Source organism: Bufo bufo, chromosome 7 (assembly GCF_905171765.1).
Source record: "Bufo bufo chromosome 7, aBufBuf1.1, whole genome shotgun sequence".
Taxonomy (NCBI): Eukaryota; Metazoa; Chordata; class Amphibia; order Anura; family Bufonidae; genus Bufo; species Bufo bufo.
In genome coordinates this window covers 53,747,776-53,770,064 of record NC_053395.1, presented here as the reverse complement: position 1 = coordinate 53,770,064, position 22,289 = coordinate 53,747,776, and the positions used below count along the sequence as shown (strand labels likewise).

The window sequence follows — 22,289 nt, the reverse complement described above, 5'->3', positions numbered from 1 at the left end:
GTGTTCCGAAACAACGGATCCGGTTGCCCAGTCTGCACATGCGCAGACCTTTAAATCTGTGAAAAAAATAAATACCGGAGAGACGGATCCGGTATTGCAATGCATTTGTTAGACGGATCCGTAAACAAATGATATCCGTTTGTATCCGTCAGGTAGTTCCAGCAACAGAACTGCCTGCTGGATTCTTCTAACGCTAGTGTGAAAGTACCCTTACCTGGATCCGCTAGTGTGCCAGGGAGTGGCATCGTTCACACTAGTGTATCACCTGTGTCGCGCACACCTGGTCGTTTTCTGTCTGGCACAGATCGATCCGAATTTCAACTTACCTGAACTTCCAGTATTGGGCTTATTTCACACCTGCGGCCGGGAATCGGATGGACAAAAAACCCTGCACGCAGCGGCTTTTGTCTGGCCGATTCTCGTCATGTTGTCCGGGTAGCGCCCGGATCTCCGCCGGACCCCATTACAGTCAATGGGGTTGGGAAGGTGGTAGTATTCATCAATGCCAGATCCGCAGAACTCCGGCAGCCTGTTCTCTGCCACCCTTGTGAAACCAGCCTTAGATTTATGGGGGAATATAAATTCCTCATTTAGGGAGCGGCAGCGCATCATGTAACTTGGCCCAGATTTATTAAAGGGGTTGTGTCACTTCAGCAAATGGCATTTATCATGTAGAGGAAGTTAATACAAGGCACTTACTAATGTATTGTGATTGTTCATATTGTCTCCTTTTGCTGGCTGGATTAATTTTTCCATCACATTATACACTGCTCGTTTCCATGGTTACGACCACCCTACAGTCCATCAGTGGTCATGCTTGTAGAGGAAAGCTCCAGTCTAATTGGTGGTCGGGACCGTGGGAGCTGACATAAGCCGGTGCTTTTTCCTATAGTGTGCAAGCATGGCCACCATTGATGGATTGCAGGGTGGTCGTAACCATGGAAACGAGCAGTGTATAATGTGATGGAAAAATGAATCCAGCCAGCGAAGGAAGCAGCAATATATTAGTAAGTGGCTCGTATTAACTTTCTCTACATGATAAATGCCATGTGCTGAAGTGAGACACCGCTTTAATGTATCTGTACCAAAAATTTGTCTAAAGTAGCACAAATTGGTGCTTCCAGGATTTCTACACTTTTTCCGACATGCTTATCAAGGGGGTGGGGCCTAAGACACGCCATTTTGTGCCAAAATTTGTATGCCGTTCTGGAGTAAAAATCTGTCTTAAAGTAATCCAACCAATAGTTGTAATAGAGTCAGAGAAAAGCGTCTGTCCCTGCAGCACCTGTATCGTCCGGCCTGAGCCCCTGTGATAGATCTGCCGGAGCAAATATCGCACCGAATGTCGTTAAAGCCTCATTCACACGTCAGTGTTCCACGTACGCGTGCTGTTCTTGTTCTCCACGGACAGTGCAGATACCCATTCATTTTAATGCATGTCTTCTCAAATCCGTGTTTTAGCATGGAAGCACGTGCTCTCTTATCCGTCCATCACGCCAATGGGTCTGTCTAACCACGGATCATTACGAGGAGATGCTTTTGAAAATAATTTTTCAGCTGCAGTGTCCATGACGCACGGATCACACACGGACCCTTCTCGGATGTCTTCACGGAGGCCTCACTGACCACCTTTTCATGGATTTGAACACGGACGTGTGAAGGAGGGTTAAGGCTCCATTCACAAGTCCGCAACGTGTTTTGCGGATCCACAGAGCCACGGATCCTCAAAACACGGGAAAGCGGCAATGTGCGTTCCGCATTTTGCCGGCATTAATAGAATATGCCTGTTCTGGTCCGCAATTGCGGACAAGAATAGGACCTGTTCTATTTTTTTGCGGAACAGAAGTGCGGACCCGGAAGTGCGGATCCGCAATTCCGTGTCCGGGCAGCACATCGTGCTGCCCCATAGGAATGAATGGGTCCGCAATTCAGTTCCGCAAAATGGAAGCCTAGTGAATGGAGCCTAATACGGATAAAGGTGCACGAGCCTCACGATACATGAGTATGAGCGGTTAATTGACGAGCGAGGAATCGCTTGTTTCTCGACAGTCGTGATCTTTCATCCTGCTAAAAAATGATCGTTCCTCGGTCACAGATCCGTTCGTATAATATGGGGTCGCCTGCTCGCTTACAGATCACGTACAGGTCTGCTACTTTGTTGCAAACGATTAATGAGCAAAAGTACAAATGAACATCGCACGTTTTTTTGGTTGCTAAAGAGTCAGAAAATCTTCAATCTGTAATTATCTGCAAGACATCTGCTGGTCCAATATACGCCTGACTAAGGCTACTTTCACACTAGCGTTCGGGTGTCCGCTCGTGCGCACCGTTTGAAGGGGCTCACGAGCGGCCCCGAACGCATCCGTCTGGCCCCAATGCATTCTCAGTGGAGGCGGATCCACTGAGAATGCATCCGCCTGCCAGCGTTCAGCCTCCGCTCCGGCTCAGTGAGCGGACACCTGAACGCTGCTTGCAGCGTTCGGGTGTCCGCCTGGCCGTGCGGAGGCGAGCGGATCCGTCCAGACTTACAATGTAAGTCAATGGGGGCGGATCCGCTTGAAGATGACACCATATGGCTCAATCTTCAAGCGGATCCGTTCCCCATTGACTTTCAATGTAAAGTCTGAACGGATCCGCTCAGACAACTTTCACACTTAGAAAATTTTCTAAGTTTTAATGCAGACGCATCCGTTCTGAACGGATGCGAACGTCTGCATTATCGGAGCGGATCCGTCTGATGAAACATCAGACGGATCCGCTCCGAACGCAAGTGTGAAAGTAGCCTAAGGGCGGTAATACACCAACAGACGATCTGACAGATTTTCTGACGAATCATTGGTCAGATGGCCTATTACACAGAAAGATCTTTTGTTATACACACCAACTATTGGTCTGATTGGACAGATATTGGTCAGATAACCTGTTGGTGTAATACAGCCCTAAATGGGCATTTACACTGCCGACGAGAAGACAATTATCGGGAAGGAAGCATTCTTTCCCGAAAATTGCCTGCTCGTCAGTAGAGAAAAGAGCTGCATTTACAGCAGCGATCCCCTCTACTGTATGGTGAAGAGAGGTGGCTCCATACATTCATTCCTGATAATCTGCCCTGCCGTGTAAATCTGCAATAATTTTATGCCATCCACAGGATTAGTCAATCTGCGCCCTTGTGTAAACAAGCGGTTCTCAATCAGGATAATTAAAGGGCATGTTCACCTTTGGACGGCATCTTACAGTCGTGGCCAAAAGTTTTGAGAATTACATAAATATTGGAAAAGTTGCTGCTTAAGTTTTTATAATAGCAATTTGCATATACTCCAGAATGTTATGAAGAGTGATCAGATGAATTGCATAGTCCTTCTTTGCCATGAAAATTAACTTAATCCCAAAAAAACCTTTCCACTGCATTTCATTGCAGTCATTAAAGGACCTGCTGAGATCATTTCAGTAATCGTCTGGTTAACTCAGGTGAGAATGTTGACGAGCACAAGGCTGGAGATCATTAGGTCAGGCTGATTGGGTTAAAATGGCAGACTTGACATGTTAAAAGGAGGGTGATGCTTGAAATCATTGTTCTTCCATTGTTAACCATGGTGACCTGCAAAGAAACGCGTGCAGCCATCATTGCGTTGCATAAAAATGGCTTCACAGGCAAGGATATTGTGGCTACTAAGATTGCACCTCAATCAACAATTTATAGGATCATCAAGAACTTCAAGGAAAGAGGTTCAATTCTTGTTAAAGGGTTTCTATCACTTCATATGACATAATTAGCTGGCAGACACTAGCGATCTGCTAGTGTCTGCTCTGGCCAACCATCCTACTATAATCACTTGTGGGGCAGCGGTTTTGCTAAAAAACTAACTTTTATAAATATGCTAATGAGCCTCTAGGTGCTATGTGGGCGTCATTAGCACCTAGAGGCTCCGTCTACCTTCATACACAGCGGCCGCCCAGCACGTCCCTCCAGCCCGCCCATGTCCTCCTCCGTGTGACGCAGCGGCCGAATTCTCGCGCATGCGCCGTGCGCGGCTGTATTCGGCGCATTAGAGATGTCTGAGCTCGGAGCTGTCAGACATTCAATGCGCATGCGCCGAATACAGCCGCGCATGCGCATTGAATGTCTGACCGCTCCGAGCTCAGACATCTCTAATGCGCCGAATACAGCCGCGCACGGCGCATGCGCGAGAATTCGGCCGCTGCGTCACACGGAGGAGGACATGGGCGGGCTGGAGGGACGTGCTGGGCGGCCGCTGTGTATGAAGGTAGACGGAGCCTCTAGGTGCTAATGACGCCCACATAGCACCTAGAGGCTCATTAGCATATTTATAAAAGTTAGTTTTTTAGCAAAACCGCTGCCCCACAAGTGATTATAGTAGCATGGTTGGCCAGAGCAGACACTAGCGGATCGCTAGTGTCTGCCAGCTAATTATGTCATATGAAGTGATAGAAACCCTTTAAGAAGGCTTCAGGGCGTCCAAGAAAGTCCAGCAAGCGCCAGGATCATCTCCTAAAGAGGATTCAGCTGCGGGATCGGAGTGCCACCAGTGCAGAGCTTGCTCAGGAATGGCAGCAGGCAGGTGTGAGTGCATCTGCACGCACAGTGAGGCGAAGACTTTTGGAAGATGGCCTGGTGTCAAGAAGGTGTCACGGAAGGTGTACAGGAAACAAGACAATGCAAAAGAATCTATGACTCACTGGATCCAAAACTAAGGAACAAAAGGGAGACCCCTGCATGAGACCTGGCACTCTCCCTGACTGCTCAGCCTATGCGAACACCCCAAAGGTGGATGATCGCATATCCCCGTACCTCGACTATATAATACCCTTACACCCTACAATAGTGAGGGGACACGACCACCGGCTCCCTACACTAGACACGGAGGAAGTCAGGGTCATCTGGGATCCGGCAAACAGAAAATCACAAATGAATGTACAGCAATTATCTTGTAGAAGACTGGGAAATAGGAACAGCATGCACACACACTCCAGGAAGTTGTATAAGCCGCACACTAATGCATTATGGGGAGGAATTTAAAGGGATGCAATCAGTCCAACTACATGACAGCTGAGAGAGACTAACGAGATGAGGAACTGAAAACCAAAACAAAGAAAACTCAAGGAGGAGGTTCTGAAAGGCTTCTGTCAGAGCTTCTCAGCTGTCTGGTTGTGACAGTACCCCTCCCTCTACGAGTGGACTCCGGACACTCAGAGCCCACCTTCTCAGGATGGGACCTATGGAAAGCCCTGATGAGACGAGTGGCCTTAATGTCCGTCACTGGGACCCACATCCTCTCCTCAGGACCATAACCCTCCCAATGAACGAGGTACTGGAGAGAACCGCGGACAAGACGAGAATCCACAATCCTAGAGACCTGAAATTCAAGATTCCCATCAACCATAATCGGAGGAGGAGGCAAAGGCGAGGGTACAATGGGTTGAACATAAGGTTTCAATAAGGACTTATGAAAAACATTATGGATCTTCCAAGTCTGAGGAAGATCAAGACGGTAGGCAACAGGATTGATGACAGACAGGATATTGTAAGGCCCAATAAACCTAGGACCCAACTTCCAGGAGGGAACCTTCAATTTGATATTCTTGGTAGACAACCACACCAGATCACCAACATTCAGGTCCGGACCAGGCACACGTCTCTTATCCGCCACACGCTTATATCTCTCACTCATGCTCTTTAGATTATCCTGAATCTTTTGCCAAATAGATGACAAAGACGAGGAGAATCTGTCCTCATCAGGTAAACCAGAAGACCCCTCTCCCGAGAAAGTCCCAAACTGCGGATGAAACCCATATGCACCAAAAAATGGTGACTTATCAGAGGACTCCTGACGACGGTTATTTAAAGCAAACTCAGCAAGGGACAAAAAAGAACACCAATCCTCCTGATTCTCCGCCACAAAACAGCGCAGATATGTCTCCAGATTCTGATTGACGCGCTCTGTCTGGCCATTCGACTGCGGGTGGAAAGCAGAAGAAAATGACAACCGAACCCCCAAGCGAGAACAGAAAGCCTTCCAGAATCTGGAAACAAACTGCGTGCCCCTATCAGAGACTATGTCTGAAGGAATACCATGCAATTTGACAATGTGATCAATAAATGCCTGCGCCAGCGTCTTAGCATTGGGCAAACCAGGAAAAGGGATGAAATGCACCATTTTGCTAAAACGGTCCACCACCACCAGAATCACAGTCTTCCCCGAGGAACGAGGCAGGTCCGTTATGAAGTCCATGGACAGATGTGTCCAAGGACGGGAAGGAATGGGTAAGGGAAGGAGAGGACCTGATGGCCGTGAATGAGGGACTTTGGCACGAGCGCAAGTCTCGCAGGCTGCCACAAAACCCTCGACCGACTTACGAAGCGCAGGCCACCAGAATCTCAGAGCGATGAGATCCAGTGTGGCTCTTGCCCCCGGGTGCCCAGCAAGGACCGTGTCGTGGTGTTCTTTAAAAATCTTGTGTCTTAAAGCGAGAGGCACAAACAACCTCCCAGGAGGACAAAGATCAGGAGCCTCCGACTGGGCTGCCTGCACCTCTGCCTCCAATTCAGGAAAAAGAGCAGAGACCACCACACCTTCAGCCAAAATGGGACCCGGGTCTTCAAAATTCCCACCTCCCGGAAAACAACGTGACAGGGCATCTGCCTTCACATTCTTAACCCCAGGGCGGAACGTGACAACAAAATTAAACCTTGAAAAGAACAAAGACCATCTGGCCTGTCTCGGGTTCAGACGCTTGGCTGACTCCAAGTAGGCCAGATTTTTATGGTCAGTAAACACGGTAATAGGGTGTCTGGCTCCCTCTAGCCAATGGCGCCATTCCTCAAAAGCCAACTTGATGGCCAACAGCTCCCTATCTCCCACATCGTAATTTCTCTCTGCGGAGGAGAGTTTCTTCGAGAAAAAGGCACACGGTCGCCATTTGGCAGGAGAGGAACCCTGAGACAAGACCGCACCCACACCCACCTCAGAAGCATCAACCTCAACTATGAAGGGTAAAGAAATATCAGGTTGTACCAGGATGGGAGCGGAAGCAAAACTCTCCTTGATATTAGAAAAGGCCTTACGCGCCTCTACCGACCAGGAAGAAAAATCTACCCCCTTTCTGGTCATATCAGTGAGTGGTTTAACAACAGAGGAATAATTCAAAATAAACTTCCTGTAATAATTGGCAAAGCCCAAAAAACGCATCAGCGCCTTCTGATTCTCAGGAAGCTCCCACTCAAGCACAGCGCGGACCTTCTCGGGGTCCATGCGAAAACCAGAAGCGGAGAGAAGAAACCCCAGAAATTGAATTTCTGGAACCGCAAACACACATTTTTCCAGTTTCGCATATAATTTATTCTCCCGCAGGATGAGCAAGACCTGACGTAAGTGTTCCTTATGAGTTTTGAAATCAGGAGAAAAAATCAAAATGTCATCTAAATACACTAATACAAATTTTCCCATTAAATGATAAAAAATGCTGTTCACGAAATGCTGAAAAACGGCTGGGGCATTCATCAAACCAAAAGGCATAACCAAATTCTCAAAATGGCCCTCAGGGGTATTGAAGGCCGTCTTCCATTCGTCTCCTTCTCTGACCCTGACCAGGTTGTATGCCCCTCTTAGGTCTAATTTGGAAAAGACTTTAGCCCCAACAACCTGGTTAAACAGGTCCGGGATCAGAGGAAGCGGATAAGGGTCACGAATAGTGATACTGTTCAGCTCCCTGAAATCCAGACAAGGTCTTAAAGAACCATCTTTTTTCTTAAAGGGTTTCTGTCACCCCATTAAACCGTTTTTTTTTTTTTTCTTTAATAATAATCCCTATAGTGCGATCTCATGATACATAATCAACTTAATAATTTTGGTTCAGTAGATTTTGGTAAAAAACGATTTTTAAAATATGCTAATTACCTTGCTACCAGCAAGTAGGGCGGCTACTTGCTGGTAGCAGCCGCATCCTCCGATGGTAATGACGCCCCCTCGGCATGCTGATTGACAGGGCCAGGGAAGGTAATCCTTCTCTGCTGGCGCTGTTAGAATTTGAAATGTCGCGCCTGCGCCGTACCTGGCTTCAATCGGCGCAGGCGCACTGAGAGGCGGCCGCTCTGCTCGACCGCTCAATGCGCCTGCGTCAATGACGTCATCGCATACACCCGGAAGAGAAGACGCCGGCGTCTTCTCTTCCGGGTGTATGCGATGACGTCATCGACGCAGGCGCATTGAGGATGGAGCGGTCGAGCAGAGCGGCCGCCTCTCAGTGCGCCTGCGCCGATTGAAGCCAGGTACGGCGCAGGCGCGACATTTCAAATTCTAACAGCGCCAGCAGAGAAGGATTACCTTCCCTGGCCCTGTCAATCAGCATGCCGAGGGGGCGTCATTACCATCGGAGGATGCGGCTGCTACCAGCAAGTAGCCGCCCTACTTGCTGGTAGCAAGGTAATTAGCATATTTTAAAAATCGTTTTTTACCAAAATCTACTGAACCAAAATTATTAAGTTGATTATGTATCATGAGATCGCACTATAGGGATTATTATTAAAGAAAAAAAAAAAAAACGGTTTAATGGGGTGACAGAAACCCTTTAACCACCTCCGGACCGCCTAACGCAGGATCGCGTTCCGGAGGTGGCAGCCCTGCGCAGAGTCACGCATATATGCGTCATCTCGCGCGAGCCGAGACTTCCTGTGAACGCGCGCACAGGAACGGAAGGTAAGAGAGTTGATCTCCAGCCTGCCAGCGGCGATCGTTCGCTGGCAGGCTGGAGATGTGTTTTTTTTTAACCCCTAACAGGTATATTAGACGCTGTTTTGATAACAGCGTCTAATATACCTGCTACCTGGTCCTCTGGTGGTCCCCTTTGTTTGGATCGACCACCAGAGGACACAGGTAGCTCAGTAAAGTCCCACCAAGCACCACTACACTACACTACACCCCCCCCCCGTCACTTATTAACCCCTTATTAGCCCCTGATCACCCCTGATCACCCCATATAGACTCCCTGATCACCCCCCTGTCATTGATTACCCCCCTGTCATTGATTACCCCCCTGTCATTGATCAACCCCCTGTCATTGATCACCCCCCTGTAAAGCTCCATTCAGACGTCCGCATGATTTTTACGGATCCACTGATAGATGGATCGGATCCGCAAAACGCATCCGGACGTCTGAATAAAGCCTTACAGGGGCGTGATCAATGACTGTGGTGATCACCCCATATAGACTCCCTGATCACCCCCCTGTCATTGATTACACCCCTGTCATTGATTACCCCCCTGTAAAGCTCCATTCAGACGTCCGCATGATTTTTACGGATGCACTGATAGATGGATCCGATCCGCAAAACGCATCCGGACGTCTGAATGAAGCCTTACAGGGGCATGATCAATGACTGTGGTGATCACCCCATATAGACTCCCTGATCACCCCCCTGTCATTGATCAACCCCCTGTAAAGCTCCATTCAGATGTCCGCATGATTTTTACGGATGCACTGATAGATGGATCGGATCCGCAAAACGCATACGGACGTCTGAATGAAGCCTTACAGGGGCATGATCAATGACTGTGGTGATCACCCCATATAGACTCCCTGATCACCCCCCTGTCATTGATCAACCCCCTGTAAAGCTCCATTCAGATGTCCGCATGATTTTTACGGATGCACTGATAGATGGATCGGATCCGCAAAACGCATACGGACGTCTGAATGAAGCCTTACACGGGCGTGATCAATGACTGTGGTGATCACCCCATATAGACTCCCTGATCACCCCCCCTGTCATTGATCACCCCCCCTGTCATTGATCACCCCCCTGTCATTGATCACCCTCTGTAAGGCTCCATTCAGACATTTTTTTGGCCCAAGTTAGCGGAATTATTTATTTTTTTTCTTACAAAGTCTCATATTCCACTAACTTGTGTCAAAAAATAAAATCTCACATGAACTCACCATACCCCTCACGGAATCCAAATGCGTAAAATTTTTTAGACATTTATATTCCAGATTTCTTCTCACGCTTTAGGGCCCCTAGAATGCCAGGGCAGTATAAATACCCCACATGTGACCCCATTTCGGAAAGAAGACACCCCCAGGTATTCCGTGAGGGGCATATTGAGTCCATGAAAGATTGAAATTTTTGTCCCAAGTTAGCGGAACGGGAGACTTTGTGAGAAAAAAATTAAAAATATCAATTTCCGCTAACTTGTGCCAAAAAAAAAAATTTTCTATGAACTCGCCATGCCCCTCATTGAATACCTTGGGGTGTCTTCTTTCCAAAATGGGGTCACATGTGGGGTATTTATACTGCCCTGGCATTCTAGGGGCCCCAAAGCGTGAGAAGAAGTCTGGTATCCAAATGTCTAAAAATGCCCTCCTAAAAGGAATTTGGGCACCTTTGCGCATCTAGGCTGCAAAAAAGTGTCACACATCTGGTATCGCCGTACTCAGGAGAAGTTGGGGAATGTGTTTTGGGGTGTCATTTTACATATACCCATGCTGGGTGAGAGAAATATCTTGGTCAAATGCCAACTTTGTATAAAAAAATGGGAAAAGTTGTCTTTTGCCAAGATATTTCTCTCACCCAGCAAGGGTATATGTAAAATGACACCCCAAAACACATTCCCCAACTTCTCCTGAATACGGCGATACCACATGTGTGACACTTTTTTGCAGCCTAGGTGGGCAAAGGGGCCCATATTCCAAAGAGCACCTTTAGGATTTCACAGGTCATTTACCTACTTACCACACATTAGGGCCCCTGGAAAATGCCAGGGCAGTATAACTACCCCACAAGTGACCCCATTTTGGAAAGAAGACACCCCAAGGTATTCCGTGAGGGGCATGGCGAGTTCCTAGAATTTTTTATTTTTTGTCACAAGTTAGTGGAAAATGCAGATTGGCATTCTAGGGGCCCAAATGTGTGGTAAGGAGTTTGAAATCAAATTCTGTAAAAAATGACGAGTGAAATCCGAAAGGTGCTCTTTGGAATATGGGCCCCTTTGCCCACCTAGGCTGCAAAAAAAGTGTCACACATCTGGTATTGCCGTACTCAGGAGAAGGTGGGTAATGTGTTTTGGGGTGTCTTTTTACATATACCCATGCTGGGTGAGAGAAATATCTTGGCAAAAGACAACTTTTCCCATTTTTTTATACAAAGTTGGCATTTGACCAAGATATTTCTCTCACCCAGCATGGGTATATGTAAAATGACACCCCAAAACACATTCCCCAACTTCTCCTGAGTACGGCGATACCAGATGTGTGACACTTTTTTGCAGCCTAGATGCGCAAAGGGGCCCATATTCCAAAGAGCACCTTTCGGATTTCACTCGTCATTTTTTACAGAATTTGATTTCAAACTCCTTACCACACATTTGGGCCCCTAGAATGCCAGGGCAGTATAACTACCCCACAAGTGACCCCATTTTGGAAAGAAGAGACCCCAAGGTATTTCGTGATGGGCATAGTGAGTTCATAGAAGTTTTTATTTTTTGTCACAAGTTAGTGGAATATGAGACTTTGTAAGAAAAAAAAAAATAATCATCATTTTCCGCTAACTTGTGACAAAAAATAAAAAGTTCTATGAACTCACTATGCCCATCAGCGAATACCTTAGGGTGTGTACTTTCCGAAATGGGGTCATTTGTGGGGTGTTTGTACTGTCTGGGCATTGTAGAACCTCAGGAAACATGACAGGTGCTCAGAAAGTCAGAGCTGCTTCAAAAAGCGGAAATTCACATTTTTGTACCATAGTTTGTAAACGCTATAACTTTTACCCAAACCATTTTTTTTTTACCCAAACATTTTTTTTTTATCAAAGACATGTAGAACTATAAATTTAGAGCAAAATTTCTATATGGATCTCGTTTTTTTTGCAAAATTTTACAACTGAAAGTGAAAAATGTCATTTTTTTGCAAAAAAATCGTTAAATTTCGATTAATAACAAAAAAAGTTAAAATGTCAGCAGCAATGAAATACCACCAAATGAAAGCTCTATAGTGAGAAGAAAAGGAGGTAAAATTCATTTGGGTGGTAAGTTGCATGACCGAGCAATAAACGGTGAAAGTAGTGTAGGTCAGAAGTGTAAAAAGTGGCCTGGTCTTTCAGGGTGTTTAAGCACTGGGGGCTGAGGTGGTTAACAAAGAAAAAACCAGCGGCAACAGGTGACTTCGAGGGTCGTATGTGTCCTTTTCTCAGACTCTCAGAGATATAAGCACGCATAGCGACCCTCTCAGGTTGGGAAAGATTGTATAAACGAGATTTAGGCAGCTTGGCGCCTGGGATGAGATTAATAGGGCAATCGTACTCCCTGTGCGGGGGCAAATCCTGAACTCCACTCTCAGAGAAGACATCCGAAAATTCAGAGAGGAAAGGTGGTACAGTCTTAGTAGAAACCTCAGAAACAGATGTTATGAGGCAATTCTCTCTGCAAAAGTCACTCCAACCATTTATTTGCCTCGCTTGCCAATCAATGGTGGGGTTATGTTTAGTGAGCCAGGGTAGCCCCAACACTAGAGGAGTAGGCAACCCGTTTAGGACGAAACATGACATCCTCAACATGAGTATCACTCACAATCAAACGGATATTGTGAACTATGCCCTTTAACGATTTCTGAGAAAGTGGAGCGGAATCAATAGCAAAAACAGGAATATCCTTTCCTAAAGTGCATACCTGGAAACCATGAGTTATTGCAAATTGATTATCAATGAGATTGACAGCTGCTCCACTATCCACAAAAATCTCACAAAAAATGCTCTTGCTCTCTAGCGCCACCCTAGCAGGCAGGACAAAACGGGAACTACAAGCAAACGGAAAACCTTCAATTTCCGCCTCAACCCTGCCAATAGTAACAGACGGAACATTTTTAAAAGATTTTTTTTCCTTTTTGTTTCTTTATTACTCCCAGAAAACTGCCTGAATCTCCTAGAGGGACAAACATTTGCCAAATGATTTATACCTCCACAACAAAAACAAACCCTCCCATGCGGGCTGAATCTTCTATTGTCAGAGGCAATCAACTCCAGCTGCATGGGCTCCTGCTCAGAAGGGGCTGACAGCGACTGAGACCCCTGCGCACAGAATGAGACCGCTGCACTGTCCCGGGACTGAGTATGACAGGAAGGAGAGAGCTCTCCTCTCTCTCTAAGACGCCTGTCAATACGAACGGCCTGAGACATAGCAGAGTCCAAGGAGATAGGCCTCTCATGAAAGGCAAATGCATCTTTCAATCCCTCTGAAAGACCATGGCAAAATTGACTTTGGAGTGCAGCATCATTCCAACCAGTATCAGCTGCCCATCTCCGAAATTCTGAGCAGTATATCTCTGCGGATTGTTTACCCTGGCATAACAGACGTAGTCTAGACTCAGCCAGAGCAATACGATCCGGATCATCATATATCTGACCCAGGGCTAAAAAGAATTCATCCACTGAACGGAGGGGCCGTGCCCCCTCCGGCAGCGAAAAGGCCCAGGACTGAGCGTTACCCCTGAGCAGCGATATAATGATCCCCACCCTCCGTTCCTCATCACCAGAGGAATGGGGAAGAAGGCGAAAATGGAGTTTGCAAGCCTCTCTAAAACGCACAAAATCCTCGCTACCCCCGGAGAACGTATCCGGGAGGGAGATCTTAGGCTCAGAACAAACTCCATGAACGCAAGCTGAACCGGTCACTTGAAACTGAGAAAAAGTCTTACGGAGATCAGCTACCTCCAATGAAAGACCCTGGAAGCGTTCAGCCAAAAGTGAAACCGGATCCATGCTTGATACGGTTTTGGCGGCTTATAATGTCACGGAAGGTGTACAGGAAACAAGACAATGCAAAAGAATCTATGACTCGCTGGATCCAAAACTAAGGAACAAAAGGGAGACCCCTGCATGAGACCTGGCACTCTCCCTGACTGCTCAGCCTATGCGAACACCCCAAAGGTGGATGATCGCATATCCCCGTACCTCGACTATATAATACCTGAACACGCTACAATAGTGAGGGGACACGACCACCGGCTCCCTACACTAGACACGGAGGAAGTCAGGGTCATCTGGGATCCGGCAAACAGAAAATCACAAATGAATGTACAGCACTTATCTTGTAGAAGACTGGGAAATAGGAACAGCATGCACACACACTCCAGGAAGTTGTATAAGCCGCACACTAATGCATTATGGGGAGGAATTTAAAGGGATGCAATCAGTCCAACTACATGACAGCTGAGAGAGACTAACGAGATGAGGAACTGAAAACCAAAACAAAGAAAACTCAAGGAGGAGGTTCTGAAAGGCTTCTGTCAGAGCTTCTCAGCTGTCTGGTTGTGACAGAAGGGCAGCAAAGAAGCCACTTCTCTCCAAAAAAAACATCAGGGACAGATTGATCTTCTGCAGAAAGTATGGTGAATGGACTGCTGAGGACTGGGGGCAAAGTCATATTCTCCAATGAAGCCTCTTTCCGATTGTTTGGGGCATCTGGAAAAAGGCTTGTCCGGAGAAAAAAAGGTGAGCGCTACCATCAGTCCTGTGTCATGCCAACAGTAAAGCATCCTGAGACCATTCATGTGTGGGGTTGCTTCTCATCCAAGGGAGTGGGCTCACTCACAATTTTGCCCAAAAACACAGCCATGAATAAAGAATGGTACCAAAACACCCTCCAACAGAAACTTCTTCCAACAATCCAACAACAGTTTGGTGAAGAACAATGCATTTTCCAGCACGATGGAGCACCGTGCCATAAGGCAAAAGTGATAACTAAGTGGCTCGGGGACCAAAACGTTGACATTTTGGGTCCATGGCCTGTAAACTCCCCAGATCTTAATCCCATTGAGAACTTGTGGCCAATCCTCAAGAGGCGGGTGGACAAACGAAAACCCACTAATTCTGACAAACTCCAAGAAGTGATTATGAAAGAATGGGTTGCTATCAGTCAGGAATTGGCCCAGAAGTTGATTGAGAGCATGCCCAGTCGAATTGCAGAGGTCCTGAAAAAGAAGGGCCAACACTGAAAATACTGACTCTTTGCATAAATGTCATGTAATTGTCGATAAAAGCCTTTGAAACGTATGAAGTGCGTGTAATTATATTTCACTACATCACAGAAACAACTGAAACAAAGATCTAAAAGCAGTTTAGCAGCAAACTTTGTAAAAACTAATATTTGTGTCACTCTCAAAACTTTTGGCCACGACTGTACATCTCATCTATAGATAAAATCAACATGAAAGGATGAGTACATGCATGCGTTGCATCAGTTGTATTATGCTGATACTGATTGATAGCCTTGAAGGGTCCTGAGTTCTCAGTGCCCAGCATTGCTTTATTATTCGGCCCCTGCGGCTCTGCAGGCTGTACGGCAGGACCAGTGACAGATAAGTTGGACTCCGTTTTCTTGCACAGAACATTATCAACAGAATAGAGGATAAGTGTCTGAGTGCTGGGGGACCGATTGCAGGGACACCCAGCCATTTAAAGAACGGGGGTCCCCACGTGAATGGAGTGGTGGTTAGAAATGGGCACTACCGCTCCATTTACGCGGAAACTCCAATACCCCCTTCTCATGATGGTCTCAGCGAGCAGACACTTATCCCCTGTAAGTGTTTTTTTTTTGCTCGAAAATCCCTTTAAATGGGTTATCCAAGATCTATAATGCCCCCCCCCTTCCCCATATGCCCGGGCCCCTCATATAGGTTGTACTTACCTCGCTCCCCGGCACCCGCATCGCTTCTCATCCCCGCACGGCCGCTGCTGCATCTCCCCATCGTGCGGATGAAAACATCCGGTAGGGGGGTCAGCCAATAGCAGGCTGCAATGGAAAAAAAGCCTCCCTAGCTTCACCCAGGATGCTAGGGAGGCTCGTTGCCATCGCGGCCTGCTATTGGCTGCCACCCCGACGCTGTCTGTTTTCATCCGCGCGATGGGGAGATGCAGCAGCGGCCGTGCGGGGATGAGAAGAGACGAGGGTGCCGGTGAGCGAGGTAAGTACAACCTATATGAAGGGCCCCAAAATATATGGGGGGGCATCATAGGTCTTGGATAACCCCTTTTAAGGACTCAATCTTGAACTGTCAATGGCAGTGTTAACTGGAAAAATTCTGACAGAATAAGATCATAGTCATGTGTATGTTCAGGTTCACAGCATGCAGGACAAATAGCGCAGCCTGCAGCACTGTTGTTTTTCTTCTGGTAAAAAGAATACTATGACAGGACCCCGCTACAAGTGGTTTGGCACCATTTGTCCCCAACGTGTCAAAGATCCAGCCCTGCTGTCAATGTCCTATGTGAACTAGACCTTAGAGAATGCTTCGGTTTCCTTTTACGTTCTTTCATGATTATGTATTTATGCCTGATTACTACTTATCTCATCATACAGAACATTATTGTTTTTCGATCCTGTGATTATGTTTTTTGTTTTATATATTTGTTTCTCCTTACAGCACTTTTGCTATATACAGTATTTGTCTTTGCATAGACTCATTGTGCTGAAGAAAGTCTTACAACCGGACCGTCCAATTGTAATGAGTATTTCTGGCAATCACATATTTGTTTGTCCGGATTTATTGTGACTACATGCTTAAAGCCGTGGTACTGGCTATATGATGCTTAAAGGGGTTGCCCACCTCCATCACTAGCTGATTGGCAGGGGTCCAACACTGATCAGCCGATTGTACGGGGTGTCAAACCCTTGCCGATCAGCTAGCGATGACCATTAGTTACAGGGACGCTAAACCAGAATCCGAACAACAGATAAAATGTAAGATAAATCACCTTGCGTTTCTTGCCCCTCTCCTGTATCATTATTGCAAACCATAGAAAAGTGGTGCATTGTTCTCTCAGGCTGCAGCCATGTCTTCTCCCCCTCCCCCAATGTGGAGGTGTGTGTGGATGGGGTACATTTAGGCCACGCCCCTTGTCTTACAAGGCGGAAAAGGCTTAGAAAAGTGTGTAAAATGGTTGGATAATGTGATGAAAAAGCGTGCATGCCAGTATTTTGCTGCTAGTTTTGCCAAAAAAGGGCGCATTCTCATTAGTAACTCTGTCCCAGTGCACTCATTTTTAATGTCAGACGGGTACATTCCTGTTCAAATGGCAGTTAGAACCGGGACCATTCATTTTAGTAGGGTCCGTCTGGCCTTGAAAACGGCCAAAGTAGGACATATCCTGTTTTTTTTACGGCCACTATTCACTGGCTTTAAAAAAAAGTCCATGAGAATAGCCCCATAGACTTTAATTGGTTCTAAAACAGGCCGTGCGATGGTCGTTTTTCGCCGTCATGTGAATGAGACCTAAGTAAAACCCCATTCTCACTACAAAGTTGTTTCCCATATTTTCCTTTCAGGATCCAGGAAAATCTGGGTATCCTAGCATGCAGAGCTGTAAAAGGGACTGCTGAATGCTAAATATACGTTTTCTAAGACTTATAATTGGTACTGGATTGGTGGGGGTCTGACACCCGGGACCCCCGCCGATCAGCTGTTTGAGAAGACAGCGGCACTTCTGTGAGCTCTGCGGCCTCCTCTGTGTCGTACACTGTATAGCGGCTGTGCTTGGTATCGCGGCTCTGCCTCACTCACTTCAATGGGGCCCAGCTGCGCCTAGGCCACGTGACCTATGAACGTGTCGTCACTGGCCGAGGGAGAGTTGAGAGAAGGCTGCATACTACTGCAAGTGCCGCTGCCTTCTCATACAGTTGATTAGTGGGGTCCCAGGTGTCGGACCCCCCCGAGATCAGATACTGATGACCTTTCCTTACATGAGATTTGTGTACTATGCTGCGTTTTTTTCCTACGCGGGAAAACTGCACTTGTTCCGCAATGTGTGCTCGTGGCCTAATAGTACAATTTTGCCCAGTCAGAGCTGACAGAACCAAACTGTACAGCAAACATGTCACAAAATCCAATGTGTGAACCTGCCCTGGGGCCTTATCCTCATGCACACGACCGTTGTTTTGGTACGCATCCGAGCCGCAGTATTTGTGGCTTGGATGCGGACCCATTCACTTGAATGGGGCCGCAAAAGATGCGGACAGCAGTCAGTGTGCTTTGTGCATCCGTTGCTCCGTTCCGTGGTCCGCAATTTTTTTTTTTTAACCTGTCCTATTCTTGTCCGTTTTGCGGACAAGAATAGGCAGTTATATTAATGGCTGTCCGCGCCGTTCTGCAAATTGTGGAACGCACACTGACGCCATCCGCGTTTTGCAGATCCGCAATTTGCGGACCGCAAAACACACAACGGTCGTGTGCATGAGGCCTTAGTGTTTGGTCAGTGATTTTTTTTTTCACCACAAACAGAGTCTACACAGAGAAAATTTGCTCCTGCCCTGTGTTTTTGACCCGCTCCTGGTTTCAGCTCACAATCGCTGACAGGAATCGCTGACCAAATGCTGACGTGTGAAAGCAGCCTAAGGGCTCGTGCACACGACCGTTTGCTTGCCGGGCCCGTGCACGGGCACCGACCATGGGGCAGCCGCATGTGGATCACGGACACATTCGCTTGAATGGGGTCTGATCTGCATCAGACGGTCCGCACCGCAAAAAAGTAGTTGCATGCACTTTTTTTGCGATGCGAGGTACGGACAGAAAACCCACGGAAGCACTCCGTTGTGCTCCCGTGGGCTTCCGATCCGTGCCTCCGTTCCGCACCGCATCTTCCGGATTGCAGGCCTATTCAAGTGAATGGGTCCGCATCCGTGGTGTGGGGTGCACACGGCCGGTGCCCGTGTATTGCTGACCCCTTGTATGCGGGCCGCAATACTGACACGGACGTGTGCATGAGCTCTAACAGAGAAGCCGCACAATACAGACTGCTAAGAAAAGAAGCTTCAGAATTATTACATGGGAAATACTAGTCAAACAGACCTGTCAGGAGACACTGAAGCCCCCCTGCGTTATTGATGGCGATCGGCTGTTCATGGCGATTGGTGGACCTGACAAGAGAATGGAGCTGGAGGTACAGTGTTAATGCCACGTGTGAACATACTCTTAAGGCTGTTCCACACGAGCGAGTCCATTGCGGGAATCGCGCTCCGTGTGTCAGTGTGATCCTCCGCTCTGGATTGCAGGAGCGCACGGCATTATCATGATTTATAATGCTATGTGTCTCTGCTTGACCTCATTTCTACAGAATCATACATATGTCATAGTACATAAGGCCGAAAAAAGAAATTTGTCCATCCAGTTTGGCCTGTCATCCTGCAAGTTGATCCAGAGGAAGGCAAAAAAAAAAAAACCTGTGAGGTAGAAGCCAATTTTCCTCACTTTAGGGGAATAAAAAATTCCTTCCCGACTCCTTCCCGATGTCACTATGATTCTGTGGAAAAAAGGCCACGCAGAGACACATAGCATTATAAATCATGATAATGCTGTGCGCTCCTGCAATCCAGAGCGGAGGATCACACTGACACACGGAGCGCGATTCCCGCAATGGACTCGCTCGTGTGAAACAGCCCTGATAGCCTAGGATTGCTCTTGTGACCGTTCCTCTCTGTGCATGTGTAAAGTGTAGTATGGAGGGAAGGGTAGGGTTGCTCCATCCATGAACGGTTTTCCTGTTAGGAAAATGTTGAATCATGTTTTGGCACTGCAGCCGTGGATCAGTCACAGGGTCGTGCGGTTACTGCTGATGGTACAGTCTTCATCATACCAGTGTAGCCGTGTTCATTCAGGCTTGGTTAATTTCTATGACTATAGCCATGATCACAGCCTAAGGCCTCATGCACACGACCGTATATATTTAGCGGTTCGCAAAAAATACGGATGACGCCACTAATAGAACAGTACTATCCGTGTCCGTAATGAGGACAATAATAGGACATGTTCAATTTTTTTTGCGGAACGTAAATATGGAAACTGAATGCATACGGAGTAACTACCTTTTTTCTGCGGACCTATTGAAATGAATCTGCAAGAAAAAAACGGACATGGAAAGAAAATACGTTTGTGTGCATGAGCCCTAAAGCCTCATTCACAAAATCACACGTCAGTGTTTTGGTCAGTGATTTCCCTCAGCGATTGTGAGCCAAAACCAGGACTGGAGCCCCCACAGACATAAGGTATAAGGGAAAGATCTGCACCTGTTCTCCGATGGAAATCACTGACCGAACACTGACGTGTGAATGAGGCATAAGGGGCAATTCTGCACCTCTGTCCAAAATTCTGTGTTACTATGAATGCTCATTAGCGATAATCTGTATGATTCTTGGCCTGTGTAAAGGGCCCTTAAAGGGGTTGTCCGGGTTCAGAGCTGAAGCCGGACATATCCCCTTCTTCTCCCACTCGGCCCCTCTGACATGAGCATCAGGGCTGAGTGGGGACTTTTTCTGGAGATCCGGTGACGTACTGTGCTCTCCATGGGTAAGCTAGGCGGAAGCTGATAGATCTGGAACTGCTTTAAGATAACATCTAAGGTGACTTACTTGCATAAGGCCTCATGCACATGACTGTATTTTGCATCAGTCGTGTCCAATCCGCATTTTTCAACAGATTTTAACTGTGTGCTGTCTGCATCCGTGTGTGTGTTCTGCAAATTATAGAGCATGTCCTATTCTCGTCCGTATTGTAATAGCAGGGAGAAAAATGTGGCTTGCACACAGAATGTGTCCGTATTTTTCGGATCCGTGGTTTGCGGACTGCAGCAAGGACACAGACATCCGGTCAACCCAGTCAGGTTGAGCGTTCTCTTTAAAAGGCGCTAACGGCATAAGGCCGTAGGGTTTCCCCCTCCGTTTAATATTTGTACCCGTGCCACGAAGGAGAGATCTTAGTGGGAGAGCTGACATAACGTTCTCTACTTCTAATCGGGTGAAAGTCTCATCCCATCAACGGCACTTGAGCCATGAAGTGCTTTATATGTTGTGTAGTTTGATCTGTATTAAAATCTTCATAAATTTTAACATCAATCTGCTAAAGGAATCGAACAGTTCCTCTATGTCTGGAAAAGCTGTCACCGGGTTGGTAATGATAATCAGTAGGTCATCAGTAAAGTCCAGTCGCTGATGAGTCCGCCCTCCAGTGCGGAGTCCCTCCAGTCTATTGTCTTACCGCAAAGCTTGAGAGAAGGGTTCCGCTGACAGAATAAAAAAATGACGGGGAAAGGGGGCCATCCCTGGCTAGTGCCGTCTGAAATGGAGAAATTGGGGAGAAGTTACTAGTAAGACTCTCTCTGTTGGGTAAGAATACAGAGACATAGAAATCTTTTTCAGGGATCCCGTATCGATTCAGCACCAATGTCGTAAATTGCCAGTCCACCCTATCAAAGGCTTTCCTTGTGTCAGTCCTCAGAAGGACCATCGGGGTCCACAGTGCTTTCTAGCAAATTGTATTAAATGGCACCAGACGGGGAGTATTTCCTTCCCTTCTCTTCCTGGCACCTGTTCCAGGTACATCAAACCCAGTAGGAAGCCTTTGAGGCGGTTGGCCATCATCTTGGCAAATAATTTAAGGTCCTTGTTCAGCCTTTTCCTTCTTAGGGATTATTTATATTTTAGCCTCCAGCATTCAAGATATGAGGAAGACACCCATCCAGAGCTTGGGTGAAGTCAGGGAATGAGTAGAGGTGTTATTTATTAAAGGGGTTATCTGGGTTCAGAGCGGAACCCGGACATACCCACAATTTCACCCAGGCAGCCCCCTGATGTTAGTATTGGAGCATTTCATGCTCCGATGCTCTCCTTTGCCCTCAATCACGCAGGGCAAAGGTATTTTATGGAGTTCCGGTGGCGTACCGGGCTCTCCATGAGGACTGTTAGGCGGAGGCTTCCGCCCAGAAGTAAGCCCCGTTTTACAGACAGAGTGCCCAAACAGCAACCCAAAACCCACTTATTTATCGCAAAGTGCCAGCACAGCAATTTACCCTGAATACCAGTATAGTAAATCTTCCATGTACTTTTATCATTTAGCCTGCCTGCATTCAGTGCGCTGCCAGTGCTGTTCACTGCACTGATGAATGGCAGGGTGCGGGTGCCCACAGAGAGGGCTCTGAGTGCCGCCTCTGGCACCCCTGCCATAGGTTCGCCACCACAGCCCTAGGTCTTTAAAAGAGGCATAACAGAAAGCAGAGAAACAATCTTGTCTATTTACTAATGTAAAAGGGAATGACAGTGACTGAATCTGGGGAGTCTCCAAAGAAAGGAGACGCCCGATTCTGTGTAGTGTCCCCAGAGAGCGGATTGTAGGTTATAGAAAGTGGGTTTTCATATTCACAGAGCGCGATATGTTCAGTAGTGTACAGATTGAATGTATGATGACGCTTTTTTATTTTTAAGTTATGCTTTTATAGTTGCTTCAGGGTCCATTCAGAC

At 47.1% G+C, this 22,289-nt stretch overlaps 1 protein-coding gene across 1 annotated transcript in view; it reads left to right on the top strand.

Moving 5' to 3' along the window:
* LOC121008937 (multidrug resistance-associated protein 1-like) overlaps positions 1-22,289 on the top strand; it is a 172,214-nt gene that overhangs the window by 659 nt on the left and 149,266 nt on the right. The window lies entirely within an intron of this gene.